Source organism: Macaca fascicularis, chromosome 3 (genome assembly GCF_037993035.2).
Source record: "Macaca fascicularis isolate 582-1 chromosome 3, T2T-MFA8v1.1".
Taxonomy (NCBI): domain Eukaryota; kingdom Metazoa; phylum Chordata; class Mammalia; order Primates; family Cercopithecidae; genus Macaca; species Macaca fascicularis.
The window spans coordinates 102378361-102394554 of record NC_088377.1 but is presented as its reverse complement, the minus strand read 5'-3'; the positions used below and the strand labels follow the sequence as shown (position 1 = coordinate 102394554).

The following is a 16194-nucleotide window of genomic DNA, read 5'->3' as shown; positions in this document are numbered from 1 at the left end:
GAGGAACTCACAACTATTTTCACCTCAGGTTTTACAGGGCCAATAGAGGTAGGTGGTTGTACGTGTTCCTTCAATACGGGGAAGAAATAACTTTCACCTACCCTAGGACTGAGCCAAGAGAAAACACCTGTCTAGAAAGCCTTGGGTTCTGGTCAGCTGACAAGCGGCCTCTGTGCAGGGATGTCAGCCTGTGCTCCCGAGTCTCATATCCAAATGCAAAACCCATTCGGGCAAGTCAGCATCTTCTCCAAGAAGCCCTTGGAGACTGGCCCTGCATGGCGGCTTTCCTTGCCATACGTGCTCTCAGATGATCTCGCACTCACACAGATGTGGTTTTCTCACGTCTATGTTATTTGTAGGGATGCAGTTTCTTCTCCTTCCTGTTGAGTTCATCAGGGTGTGGCATCTTCTCCACCTGCACTTCACCCTGATGGCCCTATGATGGTCTTGCAAGCTAAGTGCTTCACACCTACAATGGAATAACTGAGTATGCAAAAGGGGGACCATCTGCAAAAGCAGCCATATTTTAAAAAAGCATTTTTCTTCCTCTCTGTGGTTACGCTCCAGACAGGGACTGTGTATGCATTCTGGTGATGCCGAGTCTGCAAGTGTTCCAGGGTCTGCAAGCCCGAGGGAATTATATAGCTATGGCTTGATGGGGTCTCAGGAGTGAACTACGAACATGATGCAGTGTGATTATGGAAACACACTTGCTGTTTTGTAGTGGCTAGAATGTGACTGAAAGGAATAAGCACTAGAGTGAGAATCAGGAAGATTGGACTGTGGTACTGTTTTACGCAATTTAACTACACATCCTTGACCCTACACTTATGAAGAGATGAGCCTAGATCACTTGTAGGCTTTCAAATTTTTTGACCATGATCCATTGAAAAATATATTTTACATTACAACTCAGAAAACAACACACATACACACACACTCACACCGTTTCCCCAGCTAATATTTATCCTTATGGAGTGTGAAACACTATTTTCTGTTTTTTTCTTGTCTTTTAAAAATACTGGTTATAACTTACCAATTAATTTCATGATCCATCAATGAGATATGACTTCAGTTTGAAAAAAGTAGCCAAGATGATCTCTGCATAAATTTCTGGTTCCCAAATTCCATATATGTAAAGATCTGATGCTATTTTACGCCACAGTGTTTTTCCTTGTTTTCTTTAATTGGGAGGAGTTCGGAGCAGTAATGCACTTTGTAAATTTAGGAGTGTTAAGGAATGACAACTTCCATAACGAAGCCATTGCCTCACCTGCCATTCTCCCAAGAATTCTCATCTAACTGGTGGAATAGGGAATGGAGTCACCCTCTGGTCTCTTTGACCATCATTTTATTTATTTATTTATTTATTCAGTTAATACAATTATTTTTAAAATTCTTGCTCATTTCAGTTTTTTTTAAATTATACTTTAAGTTCTAGGGTACATGTGCACAACGTGCAGGTTTGTTACATATGTATACATGTGCCATGTTGGTGTGCTGCGCCCATTAACTCGTCATTTACATTAGGTATATCTCCTAATGCTATCCCTCTCCCCTCCCCCCACCCCACAATAGGCCCCAGTGTGTGATGTTCCCCTTCCTGTGTCCAAGTGTTCTCATTGTTCAATTCCCACCTATGAGTGAGAACATGCGGTGTTTGGTTTTCTGTTCTTGCTATAGTTTGCTGAGAATGATGGTTTCCAGCTGCATCCATGTCCCTACAAAGGACATGAACTCATCCTTTTTTTATGGCTGCATAGTATTCCATGGTGTATATGTGCCACGTTTTCTTAAACCAGTCTGTCACTGATGGACATTTGGGTTGGTTCCAAGTCTTTGCTATTGTGAATAGTGCCGCAATAAACATACGTGTGCATGTGTCTTTATAGCAGCATGATTTATAATCCTCTGGGTATATACACAGTAATGGGATGGCAGGGTCAAATGGTATTTCTAGTTCTAGATCCTTGATTGCCACACTGTCTTCCACAATGGCTGAACTAGTTTACAGTCCCATCAACAGTGTAAAAGTGTTCCTATTTCTCCACATCATCTCCAGCACCTGTTGTTTCCTGACTTCTTAATGATCGCCATTCTAACTGGTGTGAGATGGTATCTCATTGTGGTTTTGATTTGCATTTCTCTGATGGCCAGTGATGATGAGCATTTTTTCATGTGTCTGTTGGTTGCATAAATGTCTTCTTTTGAGGAGTATCTGTTGATATCCTTTGCCCACTTTTTGATGGGGTTGTTTTTTTCTTGTAAATGTTTGAGTTCTTTGTAGGTTCTGGTATTAGCCCTTTGTCAGATGAGTAGATTGCAAAAATTTTCTCCCATTCTGTAGGTTGCCTGTTCACTCTGATAGTAGTTTCTTTTGCTGTGCAGAAGCTCTTTAGTTTAATTAGATTCCATTTGTCAATTTTGGCTTTTGTTGCCATTATTTTTGGTGTTTTAGACATGAGGTCCTTGCCCATGCCTATGTCCTGAATGGTATTGCCTAGGTTTTCTTCTAGGGTTTTTATGGTTTTAGGTCTAACATTTAAGTCTCTAATCCATCTTGAATTAATTTTTGTATAAGGTATAAGGAAGGGATCCAATTTCAGCTTTCTACATATGGCTAGCCAGTTTTCCCAGCACCATTTATTAAGTAGTGAATCCTTACCCATTGCTTGTTTTTGTCAGGTTTGTCAAAGATCAGATGGTTGTAGATGTGTGGTATTGTTTCTGAGGGCTCTGTTCTGTTCCATTGGTCTACATCTCTGTTTTGGTACAAGTACCATGCTGTTTTGGTTACTGTAGCCTTGTAGTATAGTTTGAAATCAGGTAGCATGATGCCTCCAGCTTTGTTCTTTTGGCTGAGGATTGTCTTGGCAATGCAGGCTCTTTTTTGGTTCCATATGAACTTTAAAGTAGTTTTTTCCAATTCTGTGAAGAAACTCATTGGTAGCTTAATGGGGATGGCATTGAATCTATAAACTACCTTGGGCAGTATAGCCATTTTCACGATATTGATTCTTCCTATCCATGAGCATGGAATGTTCTTCCATTTGTTTGTCCTTATTTATTTCATTGAGCAGTGGTTTTCAGTTCTCCTTGAAGAGGTCCTTCACATCCCTTGTAAGATGGATTCCTGGGTATTTTATTCTCTTTGAAGCTATTGTGAATGGGAGTTCACTCATGATTTGGCTCTCTGTTTGTCTGTTATTGGTGTAAAGGAATGCTTATGATTTTTGCATGGTGATTTTGTATCCTGAGACTTTGCTGAAGTTGCTTAACAGCTTAAGGAGATTTTGGGCTGAGACAATGGGGTTTTCTAAATATACAATCATGTCATCTGCAAAGAGGGACAATTTAACTTTCTCTTTTCCTAATTGAATACCCTTTATTTCTTTCTCCTGTCTGACTGCCCTAGCCAGAACTTCCAACACTATGTTGAATAGGAGTGGTGAGAGAAGGCATCCCTGTCTTGTGCCAGTTTTCAAAGGGAATGCTTCCAGATTTTGCCCATTCAGTATGATACTGACTGTGGGTTTGTCATAAATAGCTCTTATTATTTTGAGATATGTTCCATCAATACTGAATTTATTGAGCGTTTTTAGCATGAAGGGCTGTTGAATTTTGTCAAAGGCCTTTTCTGCATCTGTTGAGATAATCATGTGGTTTTTGTCTTTGGTTCTGTTTATATGCTGGATTACGTTTATTGATTTGCGTATGTTGAACCAGCCTTGCATCCCGGGGATGAAGCCCACTTGATCATGGTGGATAAGCGTTTTGATTTGACCATCATTTTAAAAGAGAGCAGTAGGTGGAAACAGCCCCCTTCCATCCATGTCACTAGGATCCCTGTTCTTACCGGGCAGCAACTACTAAAATGGTTTGCAGCTTCCCCATTCTTAAGACATACATTATTATTATTTTTACCAATCTGTTTCCCATTCTTTTGAATATTCTGAGGACATTTGTACTGAACACAAAAGATGAACAGGAAGATAAACAACATGTTACAGCAGTGCTGCTACTCTGTCAATGCATAAATGGAGGCCAGAGATCTTAACACAGAGCTCTCAGGAGTCTCTGAAATCTGCGATTCTTTTATTTCCAAAACATACGCGGTAAGACACTCATTTGAGTTGTTTTCTGCATAACCATGATATTTTCACACTGACCTTGAGGGTAAGGCCAGTCTTTGAGAATGTCATTTGTCCTATGTGTATGTTCCATTTCTTCATACCGAGCATCATCTCTTTTCTGAGAGTCAAGGGACCACACTACCTGTTGTTTGACATTTAGCTAGCTTCAAGGGCATGGTTCATGGCGCCAGGATGAAGCTAAGTTAACCGGCCCATATGAGAATTAAACCCATGACCTCAGACTTATTAACACCATGTTCCTATCACCTGAGCTCCAGTTTGCGAGTATCATGCACAAAGAGGGAAATGACTTCTTATAAGACAACAATGAACAGGTATGCAGAACTGATTCGATTTAGTATCTTCTCTAAGGTACTAAATGAGTTAGTATCATTTAGTATCTAACTTCATCATCGTGTATTTTAGGGAGACTTTCAACACAATAATGGTCTAGAACTTGGTGGAATATTAGAAAGTAACCATTTAAAAGGGTGGGGCCTGCTCAAGATATAGGGTCATGATCATGCTTCAAAAACACCATCCTACATTTAGTATCTTAGAAAAGATACTAAAAGTACATTCATTTAGTATCTTAGAAAATATACTTCAATGAGAGGAACCAACGATAAATATTAATTTGGCGTCTAAGTAACAATATGGTTTATTAGGTTAATAAATTCAGAACACTTTATAGACAAGAACCTGCGAACACTCTGAAGGAGCCACAGATTGCCATCTTCTGGAAGATAACAAAAGAGGCAAAATGTATGAGAAAACATCCATTCACTTTTCAGTCCTGCCATCTTTCCAAAATAGACTATTATATAATAGAAAACAAAAGGTAAATAGAAATTCTAGGAGGCTGTTAGATGCTATTTTTAAGAGGCACAGCTACCACGAAGATGGAGCTACTTTCAAGTTTATATATAGCATAATTCATTTTCCAGTTTACCCTCCTTGCTTGACAGAATTAAAATGACAATGTTCATCAGTGTGCCACATTTATAGCTTTAGCTAAAGGTCTCCCACATGGCAAAGGACAAGCTTTCTAGTCCTGGCAAAACTTCCACTTTTGATGATGCCAAGAAACACATATTTGTTGGAAAGCAAAAAAGGGAAGGAAAAAAATCCTTTTTGGAATATTTATTACTTATTCATTTTAGAAAACAGAGCCCTATAGATTACTTACAAATGTGTTAACTAGCCGGGCACAGTGGTTCATGCCTGTAATCCCAGCACTTTGGGAGGCTGAGGTGGGCGGATCACTAGGTCAGGAGTTTGAGACCCGTCTGGCCAACATGGTGAAACCCTGTCTCTACTAAAAGTACAAAAATTAGCTGGGCGTGGTGGCGGATGCCTGTAATCCCAGCTACTCAGGAGGCTGAGGCAGGAGAATTGCTTGAACCCAGGAGGCAGAGGTTGCAGTGAGCTGAGATCATGCCACTGCACTCCTGCTGGGTGACAGAACAAGACTCCATCTCGGGGGGAAGAAAAAAAAAGGTTAACTAGATTCTACTAAACTTTGTTTTGTTTTGTTTTGAGACAGGGTCTTGCTCTGTTGCCCAGGCTGGAGTGCAGTGGTGCAAGCTAGGCTCACTGCAGCCTCAATCTCCCAGGCTCAGGCGATCCTCCTGCCTCAGCTCCTGAGTAGCTGGGACCATAGGCACATGCCTCTGCACCTGGCTAATTTAAAAAAAGCTATTTGCAGAGACAGGGTCTCCCTGTGTTACCATGGCTGGTCCCGAACTCCTGGGCTCAAGCGCCTCAGGCCTCACCTGTTTTGGCCTCCCAAAGTGCTGGGATTATAGGCATGAGCCACTGTGCCTGGCCTGAACTTTTAATTTACTATTTAGTTGGCAAGTACCGTGTATTAGTAACCAAAGGTGTATTTATGTTTCTGTAATGCGTATTTATTATACAGTTATTCCAGAAATGGTTTCATTTTTCTTTGATTTAAAGAAAAAGCCAATTTTTATATTTGCAGTTACTTCATAATTTTAATTTTATGGTTTTACTTTCCAAAAGGGGCCTATTCATCTCCCGGCTGCGGGGGGAACCGTTCCAGGTTAAGGTGCATGGCCCACAGGTGGTGGCAGTACCCCATCTAGCCCTTCAGAACCAACTCCAGTCAAGATCCCCTTGGTAGCTCACTCACAACTAAGTTGTGACATTTTAATTGCATGCTTTTAAATATTAACCATTTGTCAAGTTTTGTTAGTCTTAATAATTTTCCTATACACACAACATAGCATATTTTGAATTATATATACTGGTATTACAGAAACCAAGTGGCTTTAATTAAACACTTTTTTCAAAGAATACTTCCTTTTAATGGCAGTGAAATGCTGTTCATAGCATCTAAGTGCTCTGCCAAAACTAACTTCATCATGGTGAATTTCAGGGAGACTTTCAACACAATAATGGTCCAGAACTTGGTGGAATATTAGAAAGTAACCATTTAAAAGGGTGGGGGCCTGCTCAAGATATGGGAGTCACGATCACGTCTCAAAAACACCATCCTACATTGACGGCCCAGCATCAGTCCCCGTAACTGTTAGCACCCTGTTAGTACAGCCTGGATAACCCCAGACAGTTCTGTCTAGAGGAGGATAGCTGAGGATGCACCACCAGAAACGCATATCGAGGGCCTTTCCTGCCCCTGAATGTAAGACTCTAGGCAGCCATTTTCAAGTCAAACATTCTGAGGAGACTTTTTACTATACAGTGACACAGCTTATCTTAGAGAGCTCACATGAAAACAGATCACACGAAAAGCACCACTTTATTTGCCAGAAAGAAGTCTGCTTGACTTTTATTTTTTATTTAAAAATTTTTATAGTTTTGAAATAGGAATCTATTTGAAAAATAAAAATGCATCCAGTCTCAGGCTGCAAGGAAACATCTTAGCTGGTAGACAATGTCAGGGACCAACTACTCCATTCAAAATTATTCAGGTTCCCTGAGAATGATTTGTCCTGGGGCCTATACCTATTTAGAATACTCTAGCTGCCTTAAAATGAAACTGAAGAATTGGGGTACTGAGATAGAAAACACAGTCCATCATGAGATCAGTAGATGTCAAATTCATATACAGTTGTCCCCCAACCAGCTTTAGTTTCTTATGGTTGATTTTACCTATGTGTTCTATACCAAACAGAGCCTAATTGACTTGGTTTTTTAAAAAAATACTTATTTAGACTAGTGGAATATGAAATAAATCTTTGATCTGATAAGACCAACTCAACTTGTTACTGCTAAAGATGAATTAACACCAGTCCAATTTTCCAAGGAGGAACTGTGTAATTTTGGTTGCAAGGTGCCAGACATGCACAATCCCTTCGTCCATGGTCCCAGAAAGGTTCCAGCAACCTCAGTTTCTCCCTGCCTGTCAAACACCGCTTGTTCTGAGTGCATTTCCAACATCTGACACAAGTCCTGGGACAGGAGCAGTGAGATTCTGCCCCTTGTCTTTTTAGCAGAAACAAATTAGCTCAAAGCATTCTCAGTTTTCTGCAGGTTCTTTAACGCTGTGCAGCTGGGTGTGCCTGGGGATCATTTTATTGTTAAAACTTGAGCCACATGGAAAAGACATTAAAACAAGTTTGCTGCCGTGATACTCAGAAAGATGAAAGGGCTTCTCTGATTTTAATATGCCGTGTTGTAGACTGGTGGTGGCAGGGGCGGGGGCGCGCAGAAAAGGTGTCTTTGGAAATATATGAGTTTGTCTGGGCTGTGAATTCTTCAGGTGCTAAATCTACATCACCTTCATAAGGGAGGCGTATGGCAGTCGCGGGCGTCTGTTTGTTTATTCATGTTTTCAGTAGAATCCACACCACTTTCCAGGCTTACAATATGTTGCTCTCTTTAGCACTCATATTTCAGTTCTGGTTTGTGCTTCCAAAGGAAAATTACTGAGAAGTGTGCACTGATGGATGTTGGCATATGAGCGAGCTCTGGACGTTGGCTTAAAAAGATGGCATTCTTTCTTGGGGAGACAGGGTGTGAGCTGCACAGTCTTAATATGTGCTCTTTAAAACAACTTTACCTTGTGATCTTTTTTGGTATTTTTTTGGCCGATGCAGAGACCCCTGCTGGGACAAAGAAAAAGCAGCTAGGACCTAGGACCAATGCCTCACCACTAACCGTGTTGCTAGCACGAAGGGAAATATGACTGTAAAGACCTTTGAGATTTCTTGTGGGAATTCTTAACAATGGACATACTATTTTTATTGAGTTTGATTAAACAACACAGTTAACAGTAGAGATGAAATTCAGGTTTTTAACTAAATGTAAATGGTCAAGTGTGGTATAGGATCATTCTGCATGAACAGTATAAAAAATAACACAGAAACACTGAATTATTGGCTTTCTGTTAGCACAGATATTAAATCTGAGGATTTAAGTGCCTGCCCATCAGAGAAACCGGATTACTTAGAGTTTCTGAGGATGTGCTCAACATGGACTGAACCTGGGTGGCTTTAATTTTCTTTCTTGTAATATTCTCAACGTAAGGAAGCACCCTTTATCTCATGGGAAACAAAATATTTTGGGTATTGGAAGATGTAGGTGCTGTAAGTTCTATCAGAAACACTTTCAGTCATTAACCAATTCTCAACTGTGTCACTGGACTGAGAGTTTGGCAAGAGTGCTTCTTTATCTTGTCTTCCCTGCTCCTTCTCTCTACTTAATATGTCCCGTAACTGTTTTATTTGTCCATGTTACTGCTTCCTTAGTGTTCCTATGCTAAGGATAAAGAATTCCGCCTACTGTCTTTCTTCAATGAAGAGGAAATTCCAGAGATTTTCAAACTCAGACTACTGCATGTATTTACTTCATTGTTCCTAAATGAATTGTTTGTAACAGAGGAAATGCTATTTGCTAGTTCAAAGAGTGACTGGAAGTTGTGGACTCCTGTTCTTTATTCCTGCCTGAGCCACCACTCTTTTGTTTCAATTGAGGTAAGATTTACACACAGTGAAATGCACAAATCTTAAGTGTATACTTGTTTTTTTTCTGAGACGGGGTCAGTGAAATGCACAAATCTTAAGTGTATACTTGTTTTTTCTGAGACAGGGTCTCACTCTGTCACCCAAGCTAGAGTGCAGTGGCACAATCACAGCTCACTGTAGCTGTGACCTCCTGGGCTCAAGCCATCCTCCCTGCCTCATCCCCAAGTAGCTGGGACTACAGGCATGTGCCATCACGCCCAGCTAATTTTTTGATTTTTTGTAGAGACAAGGTCTCACTATGATGACCAGGCTGGCCTCAAACTCCTGGGCTCGATTAATCCTCCCACCTCAGCCTCCCATGCTGGGAGAACAGATGTAGGCCACTGCATCGGGCAGGCATATAATTGGATGAGTTTGATAAATGTATACATTTGTGAAACCAACATCCCAATCAAGACACAGAATATATCCATCATTCAAGAAAGTTCCCTTGTCCACGCCTTCCTCCTCACATTCTCACATTAACTACGGTTCTGATTTCTGTCGCCGCAGGCAGGTTGGTTTGCCTGTACTTGAATTTCATAAGTACCCTTTGTGTCAGGCTTGTCTTGCTCAGCATAATGTTTTTGAGATTCATCCATTTTTTTTGTGTGTGTATCAGTACTTTCTTTTTATTGCTAAATTATACTCCACAATCTGGATATATCAGTTTATCTACCCATTTATCTGTGGATAAACTACTCATCAGTTTGGGGCTACTGTGAATAACTGCTATGTACATCCTTGTACCTGTCTTTTGTGGATACATGTTTTCATTCCTCTTTGGTAAATACCTAGAGTGGAAGTGCTGGGTCAACATCACTCAGCTCTGTGGCTCTGAGGAACCTACATCACACCTCTGTCCATTTCACTCTCTGCTGGGCAGAGGGATAATGAGATCTGCTGCCCTCTCCCCTCAGAGCAGGTTTGAGGACATTCTCCGCTCTGCACAGGAAGGAGGGAAGGGAGTTTCAGAGACACTGTAGTCAAAACTCCCCCAGTTCTAAAGACTTTGAGATACCCTTTACATGGCCCTCTGACCTTGATTTAAATCTTACCAGTGGGATGTTCAATTCTACACACCTTAAAGGGAATCTGAAATGTAAAAGGACCCTAAATTGGGTGGCACAAAGGGGTGTCCCCCCAGTCCCAACTGTGACAATGGTCGGGGCTATGTGGGCACATCCTTCAACAAGAGAGGGGACAGAGCTCCTTCACCAGTGTGTTCACCTGCTGGAAACATCCAGTGCTCTGTTTCTTAGTACTCTGAGCCTCCACAGTTAAAAGGGTTATTGCTACCTTTACTAAAATAACAAAAAGGACATAAAAGTTGGTCAACTTGCTACATCTTCACTTCTGCCACCCCTGGTTATAAAATGATAATCTTAAATGCTTCTGTGTTAATAACAACGGTGTCATGTCCCCCCATTTCTAAATTGGGTTGTCCTTTCATTATTGAGTTGTAGGAGTTCGTACATATTCTAGATATGAGACATTCATCAGATACATGGCTTGCAAATATTTTCACCTATTCTGATTGCCATCTCAATTTCTTGATAGTGTCCTTTAAAGCACACATTTGTTTCGTTTTGACGAAGTCCAACTTCTGTTTTTTTTTTTTTTCCCTTTGGTCCCATAGATACTTTAGATATAGCGTTTATATCCACTCTGACAAGAAAATGAACCCATCTCCTTCCTGAAAATGTATCCATGTCCAGAGTGTTCATTAGCAAATACCACCTGTAATGCACATTCCTGGAATCAGCCTTCTCTGAGGTTAGTGCAGACTAAAAATAAACATGCACAAGCAGCCCTGGCTAGGGCTGGTGAAATATTGTCTGCCCAAAAGGGCTGGATTCAGCTTACAGCAAAAAATATTTTGATTTACAGGTGCTACCTAGCTATTTCTAGAAGCCCTAACTAACCTGACTACATAAGCCATTTCCACCAATTCCAGTCAACAGTTCCTGAACACATGGGGCTTACTTACTAATGCAGGGTATTTTGAAAGCAGAGCGGGGATATTCCTATGCTAATTTATTTTCTGAACTGGTGGTTAACACAGCAGTTGTTCCTGGCCCTACCCTTATTTAATTAATCCTCCCAGTAAGGTAAACACTGCCTCCATTATACAGATGAGGAAACTGAGGCTTGAAAACGTTTAAGTTCATCTGTCTCTCAAGCAGCAGAACCAAGATTTGGATTGAGACCCCTTTGGTGTCCAGGACTCTTAGCACTTTACTTCTGTGCTCCCAGAGTTCGGGAGGGTCTCCCAGAAAAGTCTAGATCTGCATACCACCTTTAGTCAACGCATCCAGGTCTGCTCACTAATTCCCTAACCTGACACATTCCATAATCATGGACTATAAAATTGTTTGCCCAAATCACTTTCCCTGTGATGTCACCTTATTCCAACTCCTTTGGAACTTACATTTGCCTTGCAATTATCTATGACATTTTATGAGTGTGAATATACATCTTTCAATTGCATTAAAACAGCGTAGAATGACCCCATGTGTATTTCTATACTGTCTTATTAATCATCTGTGCTGCTAATGTAGCCCGTATGTGTACACATCATGTTCATTAGTTGTCTGTTCCACAGGCATATGTAGCCTGCTTCTATTAAGGGTTGTAAGTTCTAAACCACAAGGGCTATGCCTTATGCTTTTCTGTATCCCCAATACTTGGCACAGTGCCTTATAACAAGATATACATGTTCACTGCAGCACTATTCACGATAGCAAAGACATGAAATCAACCTAGATGCTCATCAATGATAGACTGGATGAAGAAAATGTGGTACATATACACCATGGAATACTATGCAGCCATAAAAAAGAACAAGATCATGTCCTTTGCAGCGACCTGAATGGAGCTGGAGGCCATTATCCTTAGGAAGCTAACACAGGAACAGAAAACCAAATACTGCATGTTCTTACTTATAAGTGGGAGCCAAGTGATGAGAAAGAACTAACTGATGAGAGAACACATGGATACATACAGGGGAATTATACACACTGGGGCCTTTCGGAGGGTGGAGGGCAAAAGGTGGGAGGAGGGAGAGGATCAGAAAAAATAATGGGTACTAGGGTTAATACCTGGGTGATGAAATAATCTGGAAAATAAACCCCCATGACACAAGTTTACCTATGTAACAAACCTGCATTTGTACCCTGGACTTAAAATAAAAGTTAATAATACTTGTCTTGTGTGCTATCAAATATTAACAAGGATCAAATTACATGGTGAATGTGAATGCTTTTGTGCACTATAAGGTTCGAAAAAGATTATGATTACTGATTACCACTGACTATTTATTTATTTATTTATTTATGATGAAGTATTACTCTGTCACCCAGCCTGGAGCACAGTGGAGCAATCTTGGCTCACTACAACCTCCGCCTCCCAGGTCCAACTGATTCTCATGCCTCAGCCTCCCAAGTAGCTGGGATTACAGGTGTGCACCAACACGCCTGGCTAATTTTTGTATTTTTAGTAGAGACGGGGTTTTGCCATGTTGGCCAGGGCATGAATTCCTCTTCGGTAAATACCTAGAGTGGAAGTGCTGGGTCAACATCACTCAGCTCTGTGGCTCTGAGGAACCTACATCACACCTCTGTCCATTTCACTCTCTGCTGGGCAGAGGGATAATGAGATCTCGAACTCCTGACCTCAGGAGATCTGTCCGTCTTGGACTCCCAAAGGGCTGGGATTACAGGTGTGAACCACTGCACCTGGCCAATTTGATTGTTTTCCTCAAGTCAAAAAAAGGTTTTGTTTGGGAAGGTTTTTTCTAAGTGGTATAGCTGTGGAAAAATAAATCCCATTTCCTTGTTGCCATCCTCACTGCAACACTTTCAGTAGCAAGAAGAGATTAAAAATAAGTGGCTGCGGAAGATGCTGGGGAAGCAGAATTAGCCATAAGACTCGACCATGAACTCAGGCAGAGGAATAAAGGTTTTACTGGTCAATCAAAAAGGAAGAGGAAGCGACAAAGATTAGAACAGAGTAGTATATAAACAAGCAAATGACCTACAGAATGCAGGCAGAGAATATAGCAACATCTTCTCATTCTCCAGCTACAAGAGCGGGAATTTATGTGAAAAGGAAAATGTAAATCAGATCAATAGGAAGATTTTAGGGAATGTTGCTTAGGTATCATGCAGACATCCAACTCTTTAGGGAGAGTTTTTTAGAAAAACCAAATCACAACCTCAGGAATTCACAAGTAGATCACGACATTCAGTCAGGCTGAAATATTTCACTTTCCTCCCTCATTTTCCACTATTAAACAGAACAGGATTTCTCTGAGATTTTTCCTTCCATTTTGTTCTTTTCTTTTGGGTAGGTGGGGGATGTATATTAGTTTATACTTTATTTTGCTTATCTTTTTTCTGTCTGGAATTTTTTGTCCTTACTAAGCCTGTTTATTTTGTTTTCTAACAATAAAGGCATGAGGGAAGAGCTCACCTCAACTCCATTCAGATAGAGCTTCTAAATGCCAAGCAAAGTTCTATCAGTCCTGTAAGTCTGTATTGCAGAGTAATGTTCACCCCGAGGGAAAAATTAATACTATATTATTTAAAATAATTTGCCGCGTATTAATAACTCCTGAAGTTTTCGATATTTTTATAATCTGAATAATTTATTGTAAAAGCCATAAAGAAATATTTTGTAAAAGGCCATACCAAAAGACACAGGAATATGAGGTAAAATAATATAAAATTTAAGCTTCTGCATTGTTTTAAGAATCTAAACAAGAAAACCTAAAAAATTGGTTTAATTTCCTTGGGTGCCTTTCTCTGGTTTAATACTTGAATTTTCCCCCCCAGAGTATGCCAAAATATATATACCAATATTTTCCAGGAGTAACTATGTGATGCTACTAGAACCAGAAACCCAGCCAGCTCTTTCCACGGCTTCTCCATTAAGACATGAGTGAGCATCTGTCAGTCCCACTGGATTCATCCCGGAGGCCAAGGAAACAGATTACAATAATCTTTCTCCAGACAACGTGGAAAAATATGTTCAAAATTCAAGCTAGAAGGCACACAGATACTACAACGAGATGGGCCACGTTTTAAAACAGTGGTTTCTTAACTCTGGTTGTAGGTTAGAATTACCCACCCAAAAGCGCTTTTAAAAACTCCCAATGCCCAAGCCCCACCCACCAACTGAATCAGAGTGGCTGCAGGGGAAGCCCAGGCTGAGGGAGATTACAATTTTTTCCAGGTGATTTCAACGTTCATCCTGATCGAAAGTCACTGTATTAAGAGGTTCAAGGGGGAAATATGGCGGGAGGGGGGACAAATTACTTTCTTAACTAAGCTGTAGGCAATAATAACTAAGGCAACCTGCTCTCTAATGATGGATGCAAAAGCAAATAGGCCTTTGCTACAGGATGACCTCACACCACAGGTCAATTAATTTGATGGAAAGAGATCCATTCAACTCTTTTTAGGGCCAGTAATTCTGTATCTTCCAATCATATGGACTAAGTTGCTTTAATTATAAAAAGAAAGACAAGCTCATTTCAGAAAATGTGGGAAAAGAAAAAGAAGAAAATAACATTCATCTTCCTACCATATTAAGGTAGATAACCATGGTTAACTTCTCTGAAGTAAAAGATAAAATTCAGATCACGGGTCAGGTGTGGTGGCATAATCTCAGCACTTTGGGAGGCTGAGGCGGATCACTTGAGGTCAGGAGTTCAAGACCAGCCTGGTCAACATGGCAAAAACCCGCCTCTACTAAAAATACAAAAATTAGCCAGGAGATGTTGATGCGCACTTGTGGTCCCAGCTACTTGGGAGGCAGAGGTGGGAGAATCTCTTGAACCTGAGAGGTGGAGGTTGCAGTGAGCTGAGATCACACCACTGCACTCCAGCCTGGGTGACAGAGTGAGACTTTGTCTCAAAAAAAAAAAAAAAATTGAGATTATATTGCTTATGCAGTTTTGAAATTGGATCTTCTCGTGTAACAATATAATGTAAAAACCTTTCCTACAACATTGTGGTGAGTGGCTACAAAGCAGTCCATTGCTTGAAATGGTCATTATTTATTTATTGGTGATTGACTTTAGGTTTATTCGCAGACACATGGATCCACGATTCCTTGAACTACAAACTAAGTAAGATTAACCTGGTAAATACTGAAAGGAAAAAACAGTGGTATAATGGTAAAGCGAGGCAGGGAAGGTCCTGATATGTAGCATTTGCCAATTTCACTGGTGTAAATACTCCCACCATGGCCAATTTCAAGGTAACAGTTTAGCAAACAGCTTGCAAACCTGATTATTTAACAACTGGCTATCTGGAGTCAGCTGACCCTTAGAGAAACCCTGGCTGAACGAAACTGTTAAGTCCTTCTGTTATGACATGCTGTTTGAATGGTAGAGCTGTGTGAAAATGGAAGTTATGGTGAATGAAGTCAAACCAAGGTTTCAGTAACTTAACGAATTTTGAGTTTGGAGGTGTCAAGTTCACACACACTGTGGATGGTCTAATAAAGTTTTTAAAAAAGTATTAATGTAATAATAACGAATGTGGATAGAAAGTGCGGGTATACTAGAAAGAGCATATTCTTTGAATAGACAGACATGGATGTGTCATTAACCTTATTAAGCCTCTATTTCTTTATCTGTACATGGGAATAATAATGTCTCAGTGAGTCTGGTGTTAAGATTAAATACAAGGTCATACATAAAGAATATAGTAAGCACACATAGCAAACACTCCACAAGTGCTACCTGCCTTTCCCCCTAAGTAATTATACTCTAGATGTTACTTTTTTTTTTTTTAGATGAAGTCTTGCTCTGTCACCCAGGCTGGAGTGCAGTGGCGTGATCTTGGTTCACTGCAACCTCCACCTCCCAGGTTCAAGCAATTCTCCTGCCTCAACCTCCCAAGTAGCTGGGATTACAGGCATGAGCCACCATACTTGGCTAATTTTTATATTTTTAGTAGAGATGGGGCTTCACCATGTTGGCCAGGCTCGTTTCGAACTCCTGACCTCAGGTGATTCACCTGCCTCTGCCTCCCAAAGTGCTGGGATTACAGGCGTGAGCAACT

General features: G+C 40.6%; 1 protein-coding gene and 1 long non-coding RNA gene across 5 annotated transcripts in view; one reads left to right on the top strand and one right to left on the bottom strand.

The window, feature by feature from the left end:
• The window catches only part of JAZF1 (JAZF zinc finger 1), a 349506-nt gene that overhangs the window by 45568 nt on the left and 287744 nt on the right, over window positions 1-16194 (bottom strand). The window lies entirely within an intron of this gene.
• LOC102127368 (uncharacterized) overlaps window positions 1-16194 on the top strand; it is an 84072-nt gene that overhangs the window by 770 nt on the left and 67108 nt on the right. The window lies entirely within an intron of this gene.